Source organism: Bos grunniens, chromosome 21 (assembly GCF_055505025.1).
Source record: "Bos grunniens cultivar Pamir isolate PY7600 chromosome 21, Bosgru_T2T1.0, whole genome shotgun sequence".
Classification (NCBI taxonomy): Eukaryota; Metazoa; Chordata; class Mammalia; order Artiodactyla; family Bovidae; genus Bos; species Bos grunniens.
Window position 1 is genome coordinate 61,629,644 of NC_141185.1, and position 19,820 is coordinate 61,649,463.

Sequence of the window (19,820 nt, forward strand, 5' to 3'; positions counted from 1 at the left end):
ACAAAGTCTCACCAAGGTTTTTATTGCTTATTGGCAAACCTGGCTTTATATATTTTATTTGCTTTACCCACTTTTTAAAATTTTCCATTTATTTGAAGTGGACAATTTTGCCACATAAATCTAAAAAAATGACCTGGCCGTCAGTGATGACCTGGATTAGTCCAAGTGAAGACATGAAGAAGGTCAAGGGCACAATGCCAAAGTACAGAAACAAATCTTCCGTAGGGGCCACCTGTGGGCTTCCCAGGTGGCATTAGTGGTAAAGAACCCGCCTGCCAGTGCAGGTTAGACATAAGAGATGCAGTTTCCATCCCTGGTTCAGGAAGATCCCCTGGAGGAGGGCATGGCAACCTACTCCAGTGTTCTTGCCTGCAGAATCCCATGGACAGAGGAGTCCATGGGGTCTCAAAGAGTTGGACACGACTGAAGTAACTTTGCATGCACACACAGGGGACATCTGCAGATCCGTGAGGACTGTGTGAACACGCTCCACAAGGGCAAGAATGAGCTTGAGGAGGGAGTTTGATAGTGTGCAGCTTTCCAAGTAAAAGTAGAACTCATGGACTGCTGGGCAGAGACCTCACCCTGCTCAGCCCACACCCGCCAGGTCCATCAGGGGGAGCTGGACCTGGAACTTCCAAGAGCGGAACACAAGACCTCACAGCAGAACTACTGACCAGATCTACGAGTTAGCAGATCCTGGTGATGCACAGGCACATTAGCGTATGAGAAGCACCGCCATAAGCAGCTAGCCCATGGGGGTGCTCACCCACTGGTGATCAGGCCTGCATATCCATGCATTGTCATATTGGCTTCTCACACCCTCCCCCAACCCTACAGCAGAGGAATAGGATTGATGCTACAGGCCCTGTTTTACAAAGGAAGAGAATGATTCAGGAGGATAAGTGACTAGAGCAAAGCCCTCTAGCTTGTTGGTTAGGGAGCAGCCCTGGGGCACCAGTCTTTGACTCCACATGCAGGCGTCTCTCCACTACACATGCCTGCTTCTTTGTGCTGGACTCCAGCTCAGGGAATCAGGTCATGTCAGTTACAGATGGCCCATGCTTGTCTTTGTAGACAGCTTCCATTGACAGCAGCGCAACTTTTCCTATCCTAACCATCTTTATCTCATTTACACTCTATGTCCAAGGCTGTCCATGCCTTTGGGTGGAGTGAGGCAAGTTCACTTTCTCACAAACATCTACTGAGTACCCAAGTAGGTGGACTCTGAAACACTTTAATGAGAATAACAGAGGCTGCAGCTTGTTCCAAAATACCCATTCCATCTTCTTTCTCAGTAACAAAACCCCAGCTTTAATTGAGGTGGTATTGTACCTGGGTAAAGACTACCTCCAAACCTACCTTGTAGCTAGACATAACCATGTAATCAATTATAATGAGAGAGAAGCACACATTACTAGTGAGGATTACAATAAAGTTCTTTAAAGGAGAGACAAATGGCTGTGCAAGATCTTTTTGCCTTTCTTTACTACTTCCTGTTCCCATCTGGATTGTGGATGTAATGGCTGGAGCTCTAGCAGCTCTTCAGTCATAGAGTTTCCTGTGATCAGAGCCAAGGACTAGGGATGAGAGCAGTTCTTGCTGCTGGTTCTCCCGTGGGTGTCTGGAACCCTCATACCAGCTCTGGTTATTGCTCTCTGGACTGAGATATGTAAGAAAAAATATCATCTTACCTTATTCGTTTGAGTCTCTGCTGTAGCAGTCAAATACAATTTCTAACTGATACAGCAAACAAGACCAACATACCCTGATTATACAGAGGTTAGAGGCTCAACAGCTGGATCTAAAGCAACATAACAAACATGAGATAGGAGATTATAGAAGCCATAAGTCCAGGGAACCAGCGAGATACAGGAATATTTCTCCAGAGAAGTAAAACCTAACTAACCATGGGCTGGACTTAGCCACACAGAGAGGGGAGAGGAGAATGTTCCAGGAGAAGAAGAAGCACGTGTAAGGACGCACTGTTGTGAAATTTATCACAACATTGATAGAGGTTGTTGAAGGCCTTTAAGTAAGAATGTTCATCTTAGAAAAATCCCTCCAGTTGCTATGCTGAGAAACTAAAAAGGCAAGTGTGAAAACAGGAGGCCAGTTGGGAGGCTAGTGCAGGAGCCTGGGTGAGACACCCAGGCAGCCAGGGGGCTGGCAGTAAGAGGGGAGAAAGTGATACATCTGAGTGATGCTCGGCAGATAGACTCAGCAGGATGTGGACAGGAAGGGGAAGAGTCAAGAGGGGCTCAGTGTCCTGGTTTTGTTTACCAAGCAAGAACTTATGAGGGTGTCTCAGAAGAGACCCCCATCCATGTCCTCTGCCTGCCTTTGGTCTGTAGAAAAACTTTAGCCGCCTAGGCCTTCCCCAAGTTCCAAAGAATACATTTAATCAGAGAAATGAGAAAATGCAGAAAGAAAAGAAAACAGCCAAGCAAGACAAAATAATAATACTTTAACCATTAAAGTCAAGGACTTTAGTTCTTCCTCAAGGACTATAGATAATATTCTGAACCATGTCTTTTAAGCTGTTTTGCAGACACTGAAACCCCCACCAAGTAGAAGAAGCTAACTGCGTGCTGCCCACAAGCACATAGACCCCAGACGGGCTGCAACCAGAAGGACTATGATGTTGACTCTAGATGACCTCACCACCAACCAGTCAGAAGAATGGCCACATGCCAATCACACCCCTCTCCCTGAACACTAAAACACTCCTCATAACCTTCTCAAGAGCGGGACACAGTCTTAAGGGCATTAGCTGGCTCTGGCCCCCTTTGCCTGGCAAGGCTCTTTCTTTCTACTTCACCCCAAACTCTGTCTCCAAGATTTAATCTAATGCTGATGAACAGAGGCCAGGTTTTGACCACAGGTTGAACAAATCTGGGGACGTGAGAATCAGCTCATGGACTATACTGTGTCTATCACCGCTACAGAAAAATCTTATTTCTTAGCAACAGGCTGTTCTCTTGCCTTGTTCATGGCTGTGTCAATGGGTCAGCTCCAGCCCAGTTACCCATGACTGCTGAAAAGAAGTAAGAAAATCCTTTTCTCAGGCACTGAGGCAGCATGTGATTTATGAGGCTAACACCTGCTGGGGAATAAAAAGAAATGTTTCCAGGGTTTTGTGTGAAAGAAAAAAAGTGGTGAGTAGATATTTACATAGATAAGTCCACAGCAGATATCTGTTAGGAAAATGATCCCAACTATTCTTAGAGTCCAAATTCTATGGTTTTATTCAAGCAGTGATGTCAGTCTCAATTCTCAGGGATGATTTAGGCAAAGGTTCCGAGATGCAGTACGTGAAATATGCTGAACATCAAAAGAAGGTCCTGGAAATAAAGAGAAACCCACTTCACTACAAGGAACACTGTCTCTCACTGGGTACCTGGCGCAGGTCTGGCGGCCAGTGTTACAATTAATCAGACAGAAAGAAGTTAAGTCAGGACTACCGACATGCAGTGCAGTTACAGCAGCTGCCAGAGGAGGGCAGTCTAACCCGATTCCCATAAGAGGATGCTCAAGACTAAGGTGTAAATCAAGGCGCAAATCCGGCCTCAAAAAGACCAACACTCACAGTCCCACTCCGTGGGCTCCCTTGTTGGGAAAATAATGAAAAATATGGAGTTGGGGATACATCCTCAAAACCAGTAACTGCAGTAAAACTTGCAAGAGAGGAAAACTGGAAACAATCTGAATGTGCCATGATGAAGACATGGCCAAGGAAGTTATGATGTATGTAGAATACTATGCTTGCTTTCATTGGAAATGATAACAAAATTATCGCGTTTAGTTTTTAAATGCTGGATAAAAATCTTATGTATGAACATTAAATTCACTTTAATATGCAATTAAAACCAAATTACTATGGGAATGGAGAAGGGAATGGCAACCTACTCTGGTATTCTTGCCTGGAGAATCCTCATGGACAGAGGAGCCTGGAGGGCTGCGGTCCATGGGGTCGCAAAGAGTCGGGCACGACTAGGTGACTTAGCATACTATGGGAAACATGGGTAGAATAGATAAACACCATACACGTTGATAATATAAAATATGAAGATGTAACAATCATGAAACAGGAAATGCAAGGCAGGAATAAGAAGAGTCATGTACAAGGCAAGAAGTGTAAATGTAAATTAGAAGAGCATGGGCTGACCATCTAGAAAGTTTTCAACTATCTTTTAATTTACTCATGGATATTTTAAGCAGAATCTCCGAGGGGAAATGTGTTTTTCTAGATCTAGGGTATCAAAACCCTGCATAAGTAAATAAGAAAAATGAATTACCTAAACACCCAAATTGGAGAACTTAAGAAAAACAATAAGATACCCAGAAGATGATGATGAAGGTAAGAGTGCAAATGAAACAAATACAAAACGGAAGAGAAGGAAATGGAGCGTTTTCTAGGAAAATGCAGGTACAAAATTGGCCTCAAAAAAGGGAGAAGACGTCAGGAAAAAATACAAGAGAAAAAGCAACAAAGAAAGAAACAGAAAATGACCACAGCATTGGTGAAAAGCTGCACCACTTTCGTTGAAAACTGCAATATATCAAAAGAATAAAACTGCTTTGGATGAGCTGATATGACAGTAACTTTTTAAAGGGGAAAAGCAAGGTGCTGAATAGCAGATATGATGTAATGTGACCTTGGTGTAAAATTTACAGACTCATTATAGGCTTCCCTGGTAGCTCAGATGGTGAAGAATCTGCCTGCAATGCAGGAGACCCCAGTTCGACTCCTGGGTCAGGAAGATCCGCTGGAGAAGGGATAGGCTACCCACTCCAGTATTCTTGGGCTTCCTTGGTGGCTCAGTTGGTAAAGAATACACCTGCAATGTGGGAGACCAGGGTTCCACCCCTAAGTTGGGAAGATCCCCTGGAGGAGGGAAAGGCTACGCTCCAGTATTCTGGCCTGGAGAATCCCCATGGACAGAGGAGCTTGGTGGGCTGCAGTCCATGGGGTGGCAAAGAGCAGGACACAACTGAGCGACATTCACTTTGACACTTTGACTTTCGATGGATACACAGTGATATATGTTTATGGCTTTAAGGGTCTAAAACCATCACCGTATAGTACTGGGGCAGTGTGTGTACTCTCGATAGTTCATACTGAGATTCAGGGGTCAGATTTGCTGCATTTGGATGCCTGTTTCATCACTTCCTTTTGTGTGATTGTCAGTAGTTTCCTTAACTTTTCTGTGCCTCTATTTCTTCATCAGTAAAATGGTAACAGCAATAGAGCCTAACTCACAGAACTATGGAAATTAAATGGGCTAATCCATCCAAAGACCCTTGGAACATTATCTAATAGTCACATGATAGATGCTTACTAATTGTTGGCGATGTAATTGTCTTATACATGTGGGTGTTTCCTTTTTAATTTTTTTCCTGAAAGCAAACATTATCAGCAATTGTCCTTTGAAATTGGGAGGAAAGACAGCAATGGATGGAGTGTGCTCTTGGGCAAAGGGAGGATGGCTCTCATTTTCTGAGCTGCTTGCGTGCTCTAAACTTCTACCTCATTCCATAGGACTGTGCAGACAGTGGAATTACAGAACACTTTGGTTTTATTTTTCACCCTTTTCAGTATTTAACCAATATTATCTTTTTCAAATGTTATGCTCCCTCTTAGCACCACTATGTAAGATATATACAAATAAAACAGATTAGAAAGAGAATCACAACAGTTCTGATAGTACTTCTGTTAGAGAAAGAAGCATTAGCAATCTCTTTCCTCCTTCATTTTAAATAACTCTTTTATATTTCTTTTCAAATCCAAAATGATATAGTTTAAAATGAATACATTCTTATAATCCTTCTCCCTCTCTCCAGGGGCAGTGGGCATCTTCCCAGGCCGTCCTGGTGTATCTTGACATAGATACACCGATATGTACAGAAATGTATAATTGTTTGGTATTTTTAACAATAGAAGTGTTATCACACTTCTTGCATTGTTCTGCAAGTGCCTTTTTGCAATTAAGAATAGGTTCTAGAAAGTTTCCTTATCATTATCTATATCAGACACCAATATCTACCTGATTTGTTAAGAGCTAATTAATATGATAATTTTAACACATTAATATGTTTAACTTAAGATGTTAATACCTAAGTAATCAATATGTTCCCTAATGGCAACATTTATGGAAAAGTGAAAGTGTTAGTCACTCAGTTGTGTTTGACTCTGTGAGCCCCTGTCCATGGGATTCTCCAGGCAAGAATACTGGAGTGGGTTGCCACTCTCTTCTCCAGGGGATCTTCCTGACCCAGGGATCGAATCCAGGCCTCCTGCACTGCAAGATGTTTCCTTGTTGATGGACATGTAGTTTCTCCTCCCATGCTCACTTTTGCCAACAGCACTGCCACACACAGCCTTCTGAACATTTGTTCATGCTCCCAAAGAGTTCTTTATGATTTTTTCCTATTGTGCGTACTCCTGAGGGTGTTGTAACTGCTTCAATAATGTGAATTAATTTTTTAAATAACAAGAGTAAGATAAGGGGAACATGAACTTGCTTTCCAAACTTAAGAATTCTGTATAAGTTCTGTGTAAGTTTAAGTTCTGTATAAGTTCTGTATAAAATTCTGTATAAGTTCATCCCTTAAAGCCCAACATGCAAGCAAATATCAGGACACCTCAAAGTGAGTAATACAGCCAAAACACACACACACACACAACAATACTCATTTTCTTCAGGAGGTAGTCCTCAGGAAAGTACAAACATAAATCTGTAGCTTGGCCAAACGCGTGGACGACCTGGCATTAATTGTCCACCAGAATGATTAGGGACAAACTGCATTTAATGGAAATACTGTGAACTATCACGTTTCCTGGGAAAGGTGCCAGTGGCAGGTGACTGGGCGAGGAGAAGCCAGAGGCGGCCAACGTGAGCAATATATGCCCTTCCTACCACTGCTACCACAAATGACCAACCTTTGCAAAGATCCCCTGTTACTTACTATCTTGTCTCTTTTCTATTCCCTCCTCCAAGGGATCTTCCTAACCCTGGGATCGAATCCAGGTCTCCCACATTGCAGGCAGATTTTTTACCATCTGAGTCAGCAGGGAAGCCCATCTCTTTTCTAAAATTTACTATTTCGTGAGAAAAGATTCCACAAATCAATGAAGTACAAGTGTATTAATTTGGATATGAAAAAGAAAACATTCTCTTTCTACTTCCATTTTTCTTTGTGAGTTTTCATAAAGGCCACAACAAGTCTCAAGGCATTCATCACACCCAAGACCAGAAGAAGCGGCACAAATCTCAGGGGAGAGGAAAAACCGTGGGTCTCCAGAACTTTCAGTGGAGGAAAACATTCCCTCATGATCTCTCATGTCAGTGAAGTCAAGAAACAGGACACTGAGGTTCTCCTTCAATAACAGAGCGAACATGTTACGTTGTTTAATGCAACAGCACAATGATCCTCTTCTGAGAAAGAGTTTGATTTAGGATTATAAAAATGAAAAGATGAGGGTCTCTTTAGAACCCTACTCCTACCTCTGACCTCTGGAATGCACAAGTAAAGGCTGGCTACACAGCAGCCATTTTGCAACCAAGAAGTGAATGCCAATACTGTACACATTGTCACACTCACTGAAGAAGAAAATAAAATGAATGCATCCTACTTAATCCTGCAGTGGTGGGATAAAATACCTCAATGTGCATATTTGGGAAAGAAAAAGATATAAGCATACAGCCTAAAACACAAGTGTGTAGGCTTCATACAATATGATTATCTGGGACACAGTGGAGAAGGAGAGGGTGGGATCAATTGAGAGGACAGCACTGACAGATGCACACTCAGCTCAGTTCAGCCGCTCAGTCACGTCTGACTCTTCATGACCCCATGACCGCAGCACGCCGGGCCTCCCTGTCCATCACCAACTCCCGGAGTTCACTCAAACTCACGTCCATCAAGTCGGTGATGCCATCCAGCCATCTCATCCTCTGTCGTCCCCTTCTCCTCCTGCCCTCAATCTTTCCAAGCATCAGGTCTTTTCAAATGAGTCAGTTCTTTGCATCAGGTGGCCAAAGTATTGGAGTTTCAGCTTCAGCATCAATCCTTCCAATGAACACCCAGGACTGACTTCCTTTAGCATGGACTGGTTGGATCTCCTTGCAATCCAAGGGACTCCCAAGAGTCTTCTCCAACACCACAATTCAAAAGCATCAATTCTTTGGCTAGCAGCTTTCTTTATAGTTCAACTCTCACATCCATACATGACCACTGGAAAAACCATAGCCTTGACTAGATGGACCTTTGTTGGCAAAGTGATGTCTCTACTTTTTAATATGCTGTCTAGGTTGGTCATAACTTTCCTTCCAAGGAGTAAGCATCTTTTAATTTCATGGCTGGAGTCACCATCTGCAGTGATTTTGGAGCCCAGAAAAATAAAGTCACACTACCGTGTGTAGAACACAAAGCTGGCGGAAGCTGCTCTGTAACACAGGTAGCTCAGCTCGGTGCTCTCTAATGACCTAGATGGATGGGAGCAGGGCTCAAGAAGGAGGAATGTATATGTATATGTACATTGTTGTACTGTGGAAACTAACACAACATTGTAAAGCAATTATCTTCCAATTAAATATTAATAAATAGAATAGGAAATAAAAAAGCCTATTTGGGGAAGCGTTGAAGACTGAAAGCAAAGAGTAGATTAAATGTTATGAGGTGCTGTGTCTTTTTGTGAGTTTGCAGGTGGTCTAAGAAAGTAAAAATAGTGTAACTTTGATCTGGCAGATTAATTTTAAAATCACACTTCAACATTTGACCTGTTTATCGAAATCCCACTGTGACATCACTGCTCACATCCTCAGTTTCGACTTTCTTTCTGCTTCAAAGTCCTCCAGGCTCACCAGTGCCTTTTTATCAGCCCTGCACTTTTCTCCTCTGACTCCTATGCCTTCTAGAGAAGGCAGATTCCTTTTATCTCATACAAATTCCTTTTATCTCATCCCTTCCCTGAGCTATGAAGAATCACAACAAACAATGATAAGGATGCATGAATGTTTAATAAACTTATTTGAAAGCAATGGCCAAATTAAGGTCTAATTTATAGCTTCATGTCACACTTGAGGAAGCTTCTTCGATAAAGTGTTTGTGTTTGTTCTTCCTGTATCAAAAGCCATGGGATGAAGAATTCTGGTCTGAGTGGAGTCCTACCTTACATTCCTTCCACCAGCCGTTAGCATGTTGTTTATCAATGGAGAATGAGTAATTCAAAATCTATTCCAACTTTCTTTTCTTTGCACTTTTCTATTACAGACTGTAAAATTATATACTATACAGACACTTTATACTATAAACCTCCATCCCTCCACCTCTGCTATAGTCAGGAATTGCTATGTGACTCAGTTCTGATCTACAAGATATAAGGGAAGTCTGCTGGTCTCTTCAGAACCCTACTCCCACGTCTGGAATGCACAAGTAAAGGCTGGCTACACAGCAGCCATTTTGCAACCAAGAAGGGAATAACAAGAGAACTTTGGAGATTTAACTTAGTTGTTGTTGAGCTGTTGAGCCAATGACTTTAGGAGCCTACTCACAATATAAGGCAGGAAATTTCCCTATTTAAGTTACATGAAGCCAGATTTCTATTATCAGATCAGATCAGATCAGTCACTCAGTCGTGTCCGACTCTCTGTGACCCCATGAATCGAAGAACTCCAGGCCTCCCTGTCCATCATCAACTCCCAGAGTTCACTGAGACTCATGTCCATCGAGTCAGTGATGCCATCCAGCCATCTCATCCGCTGTCGTCCCCTTCTCCTCCTGCCCCCAATCCCTCCCAGAATCAGAGTCTTTTCCAATGAGTCAACTCTTCGCATGAGGTGGCCAAAGTACTGGAGTTTCAGCTTTAGCATCATTCCTTCCAAAGAAATCCCAGGGCTGATCTCCTTCAGAATGGACTGGTTGGATCTCCTTGCAGTCCAAGGGACTCTCAAGAGTCTTCTCCAACACTGCAGTTCAAAAGCATCAATTCTTCAGCCCTCAGCCTTCTTCACAGTCCAACTCTCACATCCATACATGACCACAGGAAAAACCATAGCCTTGACTAGACTAACCTTTGTTGGCAAAGTAATGTCTCTGGTTTTGAATATGCTATCTAGGTTGGTCATAACTTTCCTTCCAAGGAGTAAGCGTCTTTTAATTTCATGGCTGCAGTCACCATCTGTAGTGATTTTGGAGCCCAGAAAAATCAAGTCTGACACTGTTTCCACTGTTTCCCCATCTATTTCCCATGAAGTGGTGGGACCAGATGCCATGATCTTGGTTTTCTGAATGTTGAGCATTAAGCCAACTTTTTCACTCTGCACTTTCAATTTCATCAAGAGGCTTTTTAGTTCCTCTTCCCTTTCTGCCATAAGGGTGGTGTCATCTGCATATCTGAGGTTATTGATATTTCTCCCGGCAATCTTGATTCCAGCTTGTGTTTCTTCCAGTCCAGCGTTTCTCATGATGTACTCTGCATAGAAGTTAAATAAACAGGGTGACAATATACAGCCTTGATGAACTCCTTTTCCTATTTGGAACCAGTCTGTTGTTCCATGTCCAGTTCTAACTGTTGCTTCCTGACCTGCATACAGATTTCTCAAGAGGCAGGTCAGGTGGTCTGGTATTCCCATCTCTTGAAGAATTTCCCACAGTTGATTGTGATCCACACAGTCAAAGGCTTTGGCATAGTCAAGAAAGCAGAAATAGATGTTTTTCTAGAACTCTCTTGCTTTTTCTATGATCCAGCAGATGTTGGCAATTTGATCTCTGGTTCCTCTGCCTTTTCTAAAACCAGCTTGAACATCAGGAAGTTCATGGTTCACGTATTGCTAAAGCCTGGCTTGGAGAAGTTTGAGCATTACTTTACTAGCGTGTGAGATGAGTGCAATTGTGTGGTAGTTTGATCTTTCTTTGGCATTGCCTTTCTTTGGGATTGGAATGAAAACTGACCTTTTCCAGTCCTGTGGCCACTGCTGAGTTTTCCAAGTTTGCTGGCATATTGAGTGCAGCACTTTCACAGCATCATCTTTCAGGATTTGGAATAGCTCAACTGGAATTCCATCACCTCCACTAGCTTTGTTCGTAGTGATGTTTTCTAAGGCCCACTTGACTTCACATTCCAGGATGTCTGGCTCTAGGTTAGTGATCACACCATCGTGATTATCTGTGTTGTGAAGATCTTTTTTGTACAGTTCTTCTGTGTATTCTTGCCATCTCTTCTTAATATCTTCTGCTTCTGTTAAGTCCATACCATTTCTGTCCTTTATCGAGCTCATCTTTGCATGAAATGTTCCTTTGGTATCTCTGATTTTCTTGAAGAGATCCCTAGTCTTTCACATTCTGTTGTTTTCCTCTATTTCTTTGCATTGATCACTGAAGAAGGCTTTCTTATCTCTTCCTGCTATTCTTTGGAACTCTGCATTCAGATGTTTATATCTTTCCTTTTCTCCTTTGCTTTTCACTTCTCTTCTTTTCACAGCTATTTGTAGACCAAATGACAGGCCACAGTTATGGCAGCCTAGCGGAAAAGAGTATAAACCACATCTAAGAGAGGCAGGTATCTAACCAATTAACTAAACTATTGAGTAGAATATGAACAGTACTAAATTGAAATAAGCAAAAGTCCAAACACAGAAGCAGAAAGAGAAATTTTGTATTACCAATAGGACCAAGGAAATTCTCACAGAAAACATGGGAAAGACATTGGAGCCACAGGCACTTCATTTTGCAAAGAAGTCAAGGAGTGGTGGACTGCCCATACCAAGGAGCTAGCACAAAGAAAGGAATAGTGGCCTGGCACAGCACAGTTAGCTTCAAAATAGCCCTGGGTGGCTGGAGAACTGAACTGTGTTTCATGACAACAGTCCTGGTTGATCTTCCTACATTACAAAATGGATCTCGCAGGCCTAGTTCTCCTAAACCATTTCCCACTTTCTATTTCATGTTCAGTAGCAATTTCCATCAAAAATTCATCTACTGTGAGAAGCTAGGTATAACTCATTGGCTATTACCCTTCAAAGAAAAAGAAAATAATGTTCGACAATGGATATAAACATTTGGTCTTTCATATGAGTCACTCTCTGGGGAAGGCCATGGCAACACACTCCAGTACTCTTGCCTGGAAAATCCCATGGACAGAGGAGCCTGGTGAGCTGGAGTCCATGGGGTCGCTAAGAGTCGGACATGACTGAGCGACTTCACTTTCACTTTTCACTTTCATAAATTGGAGAAGGAAATGGTGACCCACTCCAGTATTCTTGCCTGGAGAATCCCAGGGGCAGGGAAGCCTGGTGGGCTGCCGTCTATGGGATCGCATAGAGTCAGACACGACAGAAGCGATTTAGCAGCAGCAGCAGCAGCAGCATGAATCACTCTCACTCAAAAGTGATTTTTTTTCCCTAGGAGGACATTAGGCAATTTCTGGAGACATGTGTGGTTGTCACAATAAGGAGAGTTGGCTTCTGCCAACATCTAATGGGCAGAAGCCAGGGATGCTGCTAACATCCTATGATACACAGGGCTGGCCCCCCCCATAGCAAAGAATTATCTAAAGTGTCAATAATGCTGAAATCTCTGTAGTATTTGATTGTGGCTGGTGGAGCTGTCACAAGTGGCTTCATATCACCAAATGAGATGAGTGGATGGCAGCAGCATCCTAAGACCAGTGGTCACGTGAGATGCACCACTGTGTTTTCTAATTAATACTGAACCAAAGTGTGCTGACTGAAGCGATCTACTAGTGCCTTTACTACTTTGGGGTCCTTTATACCCAGAAACCCCTACAACAGAATTCTCAGCAATAAATATTTGCTTAATCAATGAATAAAGAAACAGAAATTCCATCACACAGGGTTCAAAGTACATTTTATATAATGAAGTTCGCTGGAGATGGGGTGACAGGAGAAGGGTGGAGTGATTTTCAGAATTTTAAGCCCTTGTGTACAACAACAACAAATACTTAAAACAATTGTTAAGGCCATATTGGGCTTCTCCAATATGGGATGCTCCAGACTCAGAAGGTAAAAGAATGGACCTGCTATGCCAGTCGGACACAACTGAAGCGACTTAGCAGCAGCAGCTATTCCGGAGACACAGGAGATGCGGGTTTGATCCCCAGGCTGGGAAGATCCCCTGAAGGAGAAAATCACAACCCACTCCAGTATTCATGTCTGAAAAATCCCATGGACAGAGGAGCCTGTTGGGCTGCAGTCCCAAGGCCATATTTACTATTTCATTCAAAAGAAACTCCATGTCAAGAATAACAATGTTTTACAAAAGTAGTCTTCTTAGAAAAACTTTTTAAAAAATCATACTGAACTACAATGGATGCAGCCTTTGTGAAGAACGGCAGTTAGACCACAGATGGAATATTGAAAACTGTGCTAAATCACAGATGGTATATTTTTTCCTATATTTCACAAAACAGCCAATTTCTACCATGTTTTTCTTTTACATTTTGCTCTTGGTAATCCTGTAGATTGAAGAAAAAAAAACAAACCTAAAAACTAAAAAGAAACGTGAAAACATTTACTTTTAGTGCTGTTTATAATCTTAGTCTTTAGTGGATAGAAACACCACTGAATATTCTGTGGTGTCATTTACTTTTAAAAAAAAACTTGGAGTGTAATTCATTTTAGGTGTGCAATTTGTTTTATGAGCCGTGCATGCTTATTTGGGGTTGTGCTGTTTTTTTATTGAGTGCAATAAAGACACTTCTTATCAATTGATTTGTTGTATCAGCAGTGGGCTTCTCTCCAGACTGAGACGTGGCAGCTTTTCTGAGGACATTATCCCGCATCTAATTTCACCACAGACATGAATCCAGGTTCATTAGGGCCCACTTGCACTGCCTGTTATGACCTAATTTCTAGGATTCCTGCTCGATGGTGGCATTATCTTCCTCTCACACAGTGTATCACATGGCTGTCAAATGGCTTCTCTCCCTTTGATGGTTCATCACATACACAACTGTGAATTGTGCCAACTTGTATACCAACTGATCAAATCAAAAGTTCAAAAGTTCACTCCCAGTCCCACGTGACATTGAAACTTCAAATAGTGTAGAGCTTACACCTTGGATAAGTAAGAAATGGCAAAGTAGGGTAGAAACCAGAAATGTTAGGGGACTATTTCAGTGCTATTAAAAACACAAATCCACCCAAAGGGGGATTAATACAATTCAGTTGCGTATTATGCAAGCCACCTGCCTTCTCTCTAGCCCTGGGTGTGATGAATACTGTCCTTTTGGGCTTGGCTGACTTAACCATGACTGCTAGAGCAGGGGATGCTTGCAAGGTCTGATGTCAATGTGTATCTCACATATTTGTGCATTTCCAGGGTGAGAAAATCATGCCTTGAGAACAAGATCACAGTGGGTGCAGATCTCACAGAAGCGCATATCCCATCATCCTGGGGAACATGTCCTTCGGTCATACTGTGTGTGAGACAACACACGAGCAATACACGCCCACGGAGAGCAGTGCGGTACTGTGGAACAGCTGTGTAAACAGGCTTAAGAATGTAAAATGAGGAAGCTGTGTCTTTAGAAACATATTTCTTTTAAATTCCCAAATATCACATCTGGTTGCATCAAGTTGTCATTATGACATAGTATTTAAGATGATTTAATGGGTTATTGCAGCATAAGAATCTTGGAGTTTATTTAACTACTGTGCATTAAGAGAATGTAGCTCTCTAAACTGTGTTCTGACAAAGCTGATACAAAGCTGTTCTTGATGTTGGATGACTTTATTGTATGCTTTTTTTCTTCCTTACTGTAGTCAGTATAAACATAGCTTTCAAACATAAACAGAATATATGCGAAGACAAGAGTGAACGTGGAGCTTTGGAATAGAAATGTAAAGTGAGAGGCACACACCAAAATGTAGAAAGCTATTCACTGTTAAAATTTATGAGGTGCATTCACTGTGAGTATGAATATGGGGATGCCACAGTTACAAGGCACCACGTACCTCCTGGCCCTTGTCAGCAGATTCCCTGAGTGGGCCTCTGCCAGCCAGCAGGTCAGCCCCCAACCCACAGGCAGGTTACCTCGGACTCAGCAAAGCCTTGCTCCCTCCTCACACTCTCACACCCCTTCACCTCCCCCAATCATCAGGAACCTCTTACTACGTCCCCTCAGAAGTACACATCATTTTCAACAGAAAAATGAGGCTCTGTGTAGTTAGAACAATTTAAGATAGCTGATCTAAGGCCAAACTCCAAATCCATCACCCCCATTTCCCAATCCATAGCTTTGTCTACCAAATCATCTCATCCCTGCTGCTACTTAGGTCAACTATCTTCGTGGACGTCAATATTACATGTTTTTCCAATATGGAGAAGTTTCTCAACGGAACAGCTTTTGTATGCTTTTCTATCCCTGCTGTGTTTTTGCCTTAACATCCTTTTAATGTGCTAAGAACTTTTATGAAGGGGTTAAATAAACAAACACTACAATGAACCGCAGACTTGGAGCACATCACAATGACTATTTAACAAGGTCTTAAACAAAACAGAAGTTTAGTCTGGGACTGGCACAGAGGCCCTGCTCAGTAATGTCCTCAAGGACATAAGCTCTTCCAGATCACTGCCTTGTCGTCCCTCCTCATGGTCCAGGCAGCAGGATGCAGGAAGAGATCAAGAGAAAGACAGGTGAAAAGCTGGCATCGACTACCTCCAAAGAGTGTCTCCCAGAAACTTCCACGTAATGCTGCGCCTTGCATCCCATTGACCAAAACTTATCATTCAGCTGCAAAGAACAGACCAGAACATTTCGTTTTTATTCTGAAGAACCATGTGCCCAGGCAAAATCCTACCATTATGAAAGAAGACAATGGAACAGCACAGTTGCTGTGGATGGTGAAATGTGCATTTGCCTGTGGACTTTTAATCATTAACAAGTCTTCCTTATTCAATGTTTCTTTCATCAGTTACAGACTCTAGCATTAAATATAGTGCATACGTTTTATCTGGAGGCAACCCTGATGAATAGTTTAACCCGATTGATGAATGCTTGATTAATCATTAACCTTGATTAATGACCGCTTGAGAGAGTCTGAAACAAAGTGTGGCCTCAGCGACAAAGAGTTCTGCTATCCATTGGTGATGCCTGAAATGGGTACCCACAGGAAGAGAGAGTGGGATTGAGGATGCCTTCTGTTATATTCCTGTGCTAGCACTCTCATTTGGTATTCACTTTCAAATAAAGTTAATGGTTCTACAAGTAAGTCTAGCAGCATGATAATAACTAACGAAACTGACACTACCCCAAACAACGTGTGCCTACGCCTACTATTTCCATCCCAACTGGCTTCTTGCAAGGTAAGTGTTTTTATGATCCTTAATTTAGAGATGAAGAGGTTGTTTTAAGCAGAACAATGGGCTTCCACCAAAGTCACCTAATAATAAATGGCAGATACAGAATTTGAATTTCATTTTTCAGCATTCAAAGAAAAGAAAATTTCTCTTGATAGACTTTCTTGAATCTTTAAACTATTATGGTGCCATGTGCTAAAACAAAGATAAAATAGGAAGAAAACAGAGTGATTGTATATTATCTACTAATGATTCTCTCTTCAAGTTTTTGAGTCTTCCCTAATAAACTTCCCATGGTACTCTAGCCCAAATGAAACATTCATTCAGCAAACTTAAAACTGAACCAAAAAGTTGACTGAAAGGAACCCTAGCAGGAAATAGGTTACACAGATGAATAAAAAATCAGTTTCCAACTATAGAAAAATTATAAACGTGTAAACAGAAAACCCCCATTGTGTTCAGAGAGGCCAGTACAAGGACCTGTGGTGGTCCAAAGGGACCAGCAGCCACCATACTAAGAGGGGGTGGGCAGAGCGCGTGTCAGAGTGACTTTACAAAAGAGGAGATGGTTGGGTCCCAGAGGGTGGGTGGGCCATCACCAAGCACACTCAAGCAGTAGCTAGCCAAGCAGGGAGCAGCAAATGCCAGAACCAGGGTGGGGGTTCCAGAAACAGTGTGGTGAGTTCAGAAAAAGCCAGGCAGCATGTATGTGTAATAGGGGTAACTGAGGCAGGGCGTGGCACGCCTGGAGTATACAGTGAGTTGGAGGACCACAGGCGAGGTAGACAAGATGGTCCCAAGAAGCTATTTCAGAAGCTCGCAGCCCCTGAGTGAGGCTAGGGTTTATGGATTTTAGCCTGTAAGCTGTGGCAGCCACTGGAAGCTTTTATAGCAGGTACACAGAATAACCACGTTGGCCTTTGAGAAAGACCACTGTGGAAGTGCGACTATGGTTTCCTAAGGCAGAGGCCATGCAATCAGGTAAAAACTGAGCAGAGTCTAGACTGAGAGTTCTTCCTCTGATATTGACACTCTTTGAAGGATTTATGAACACCCTCAAGCCACATGTTCCAAACGTGGGAATGAGTGAGTCTCTGAGGAAAGGCTCAGTACTTTTCCCCTGGTTCTCAGGGAAGTCCAAAATATTCGAGAGTTGAAGTAATAACATTCTACAGCTGAAAAGAATCTGGCCTAAGCTCAATTCACAAAAGTGGAAATTTTTTAAAAATAGAGATAAATGTAAGAGTTGTACAGAAGTCATATATAAAACAAGTAGGATTTTAAATACGGTATTTGCATTTATTTTAAAAAATGAGCAAAGGCCTTGACAATAAGACAAGTGTATGTGGCTCATATTTTATACATAAAGCAGAGAAATTCATGTGTGTATAGGAACCTTGCCACAGATTTTCCAAGACAGGCCAATCCTCTTCAACATCTCATATTCTTGAACTTACAAGTGCTCTCTTACTTGGCAAATACCCCAAACTTAGTTTGAAAAGTAAATTCCACATAAATTCAAGTCTCTGAGAAGGTGGCCAAAGAGGGTTTTTAATAGAGTTTGGGGAGAGGAGGGTATTGAGAAGCATCAGATCTCAAATCTCTAGCTATAGAACTATAAACAGAAAATGGGGCAGTTATCAGGTAAATATGGAAAGAAAAATCTATATCAGTTGTTCTTAACCTTTATGGGGGTCACAGACCCATTGCCTCAATAATTTTGAAAAATTGATGAATGCTGCAAACCTCCTCCAGAAGGGATCCATGCAGATACTTCCTTACAGAATTGTGCAGAATATAAGAGATTCACAAAAATCCAAGGATACTGACCTGACCCTGGATGCAAATTTAAAAGCCCATAGTCTCAACAGCTCTCCTTTCTCTCAACAAAAATTCCTTTATCACAGTTTATCATCTAAATTAGTCCCGTTAATGTTTACATTATCTGGTTTTCATTGATCTCATTCACTTTGCAATTAATTTTACCTTTCCTGCAAATATGCAACCTCCATCAGTTCTAAAATCACAAAGTCAAAAAGGAGACTGATTCCAGTTTCCACTAAGTTGAACTGTTGCCCAAATGTCATACAAGCTCCCAAATGGATTCATAAACCTAGAATAGAAAACACCGTGCTATGCTTAAGCTTCATAAAAATGCCTTATCCTCTCAGCATCACTGTGTGTTCTTACAATCAGGTATTTAAATCCTGGTCTACTGTATGGATATATGTCTACATTCTTTAACATTCTCTCCACTACAAAGCAAATTTATAAACGCTAAAAGAAAAAAGAAAAAAAAAAAAGCCCAAATCCAGCAATGGTCTTGATCTCTTAATGGATTAGGGAAAAGAATAATTTGAAGGGAAAAAATTACAGCAATTTCTATATCACTTCTTTTCTCTCCCACATTGCAGTTACTGAAAACCTTTGATTAGACCTCTGAAAAGGACCACACATTCAATAATTTGAAGCAAAAGGTTAATGGTGTTGTTACAACTATTATCCCTTTTAAAATCATTATCCTCTTGTTTTTTATGGCTGTATTACCTTCACCTTTCAATGAACCCACTTTACCAGCTGTTTCCCTCTGTCATAAAGTTTGCTGAACATCATCGTGGAAATAGGATAAATGCCATGTTTTATCAATCAAGCCTAAGGGGATTTGAGTCTTCTTATATCCACAACTGTAAAGGGAGTTTATTGCAAGTTTCTGTTTTGATTTGTAAATTGTCCTTAAGTAAAACACATACCTGATGCCAAGGAATAGAATGTAAAAATGCAAGACGTTATACTACAAAAATCTGCATCATAAAGTTTGATAGGTTGACAAATGAGAAAGCTTAAGATTACTGAGGAACACTACAGGCTTGCTTTCTTGGTAAGTTGACATCTACCTGCCGGCATTCCTGAACCTACCCATATGTGAATTCCCTGGTCCTTAATGCTGCACCACCCCAGCAAGCCAAGGAGTGTATGAAACATAAGACTGAGGTTTTTATCCTACACAGGGCTATGTGGTCTCAACACAAATCTGATATAATGAAAATATTCTTTAATCATATGCAATAAAATTTTAATTTACAGTAAAATTCCCAAAATACCATTACACACTGGAGACTAAAACATGCATTACTAAATTAAAGGACATTATAAAATATCCATAATTTACTGATAGCAAATGTCAAAATTTTAGGTTACAGCTAAATGAGTACTTAGGAAATTCTGAACCCTTAATAAGCACTTTTAAAAACTGAAAATAAATGAACAAAATATTCAACTAAAGTAGACATAAAAAAGGCCAAGAAAAAAATTCAAATAAAGTTGTAGAAAGGAAATAAGCATAAAAATAAAAATTCATACTTTATATATTTATTCAAACTTTATATGTACATAATGTGTGTATATATACAAAGAAAGAGAAAGAGACAGAGATGAATAACAAAACCAAAATCAAGTTTCTTAAAAAGATGAGTACTATTTATAAATCTCTAGCAAGA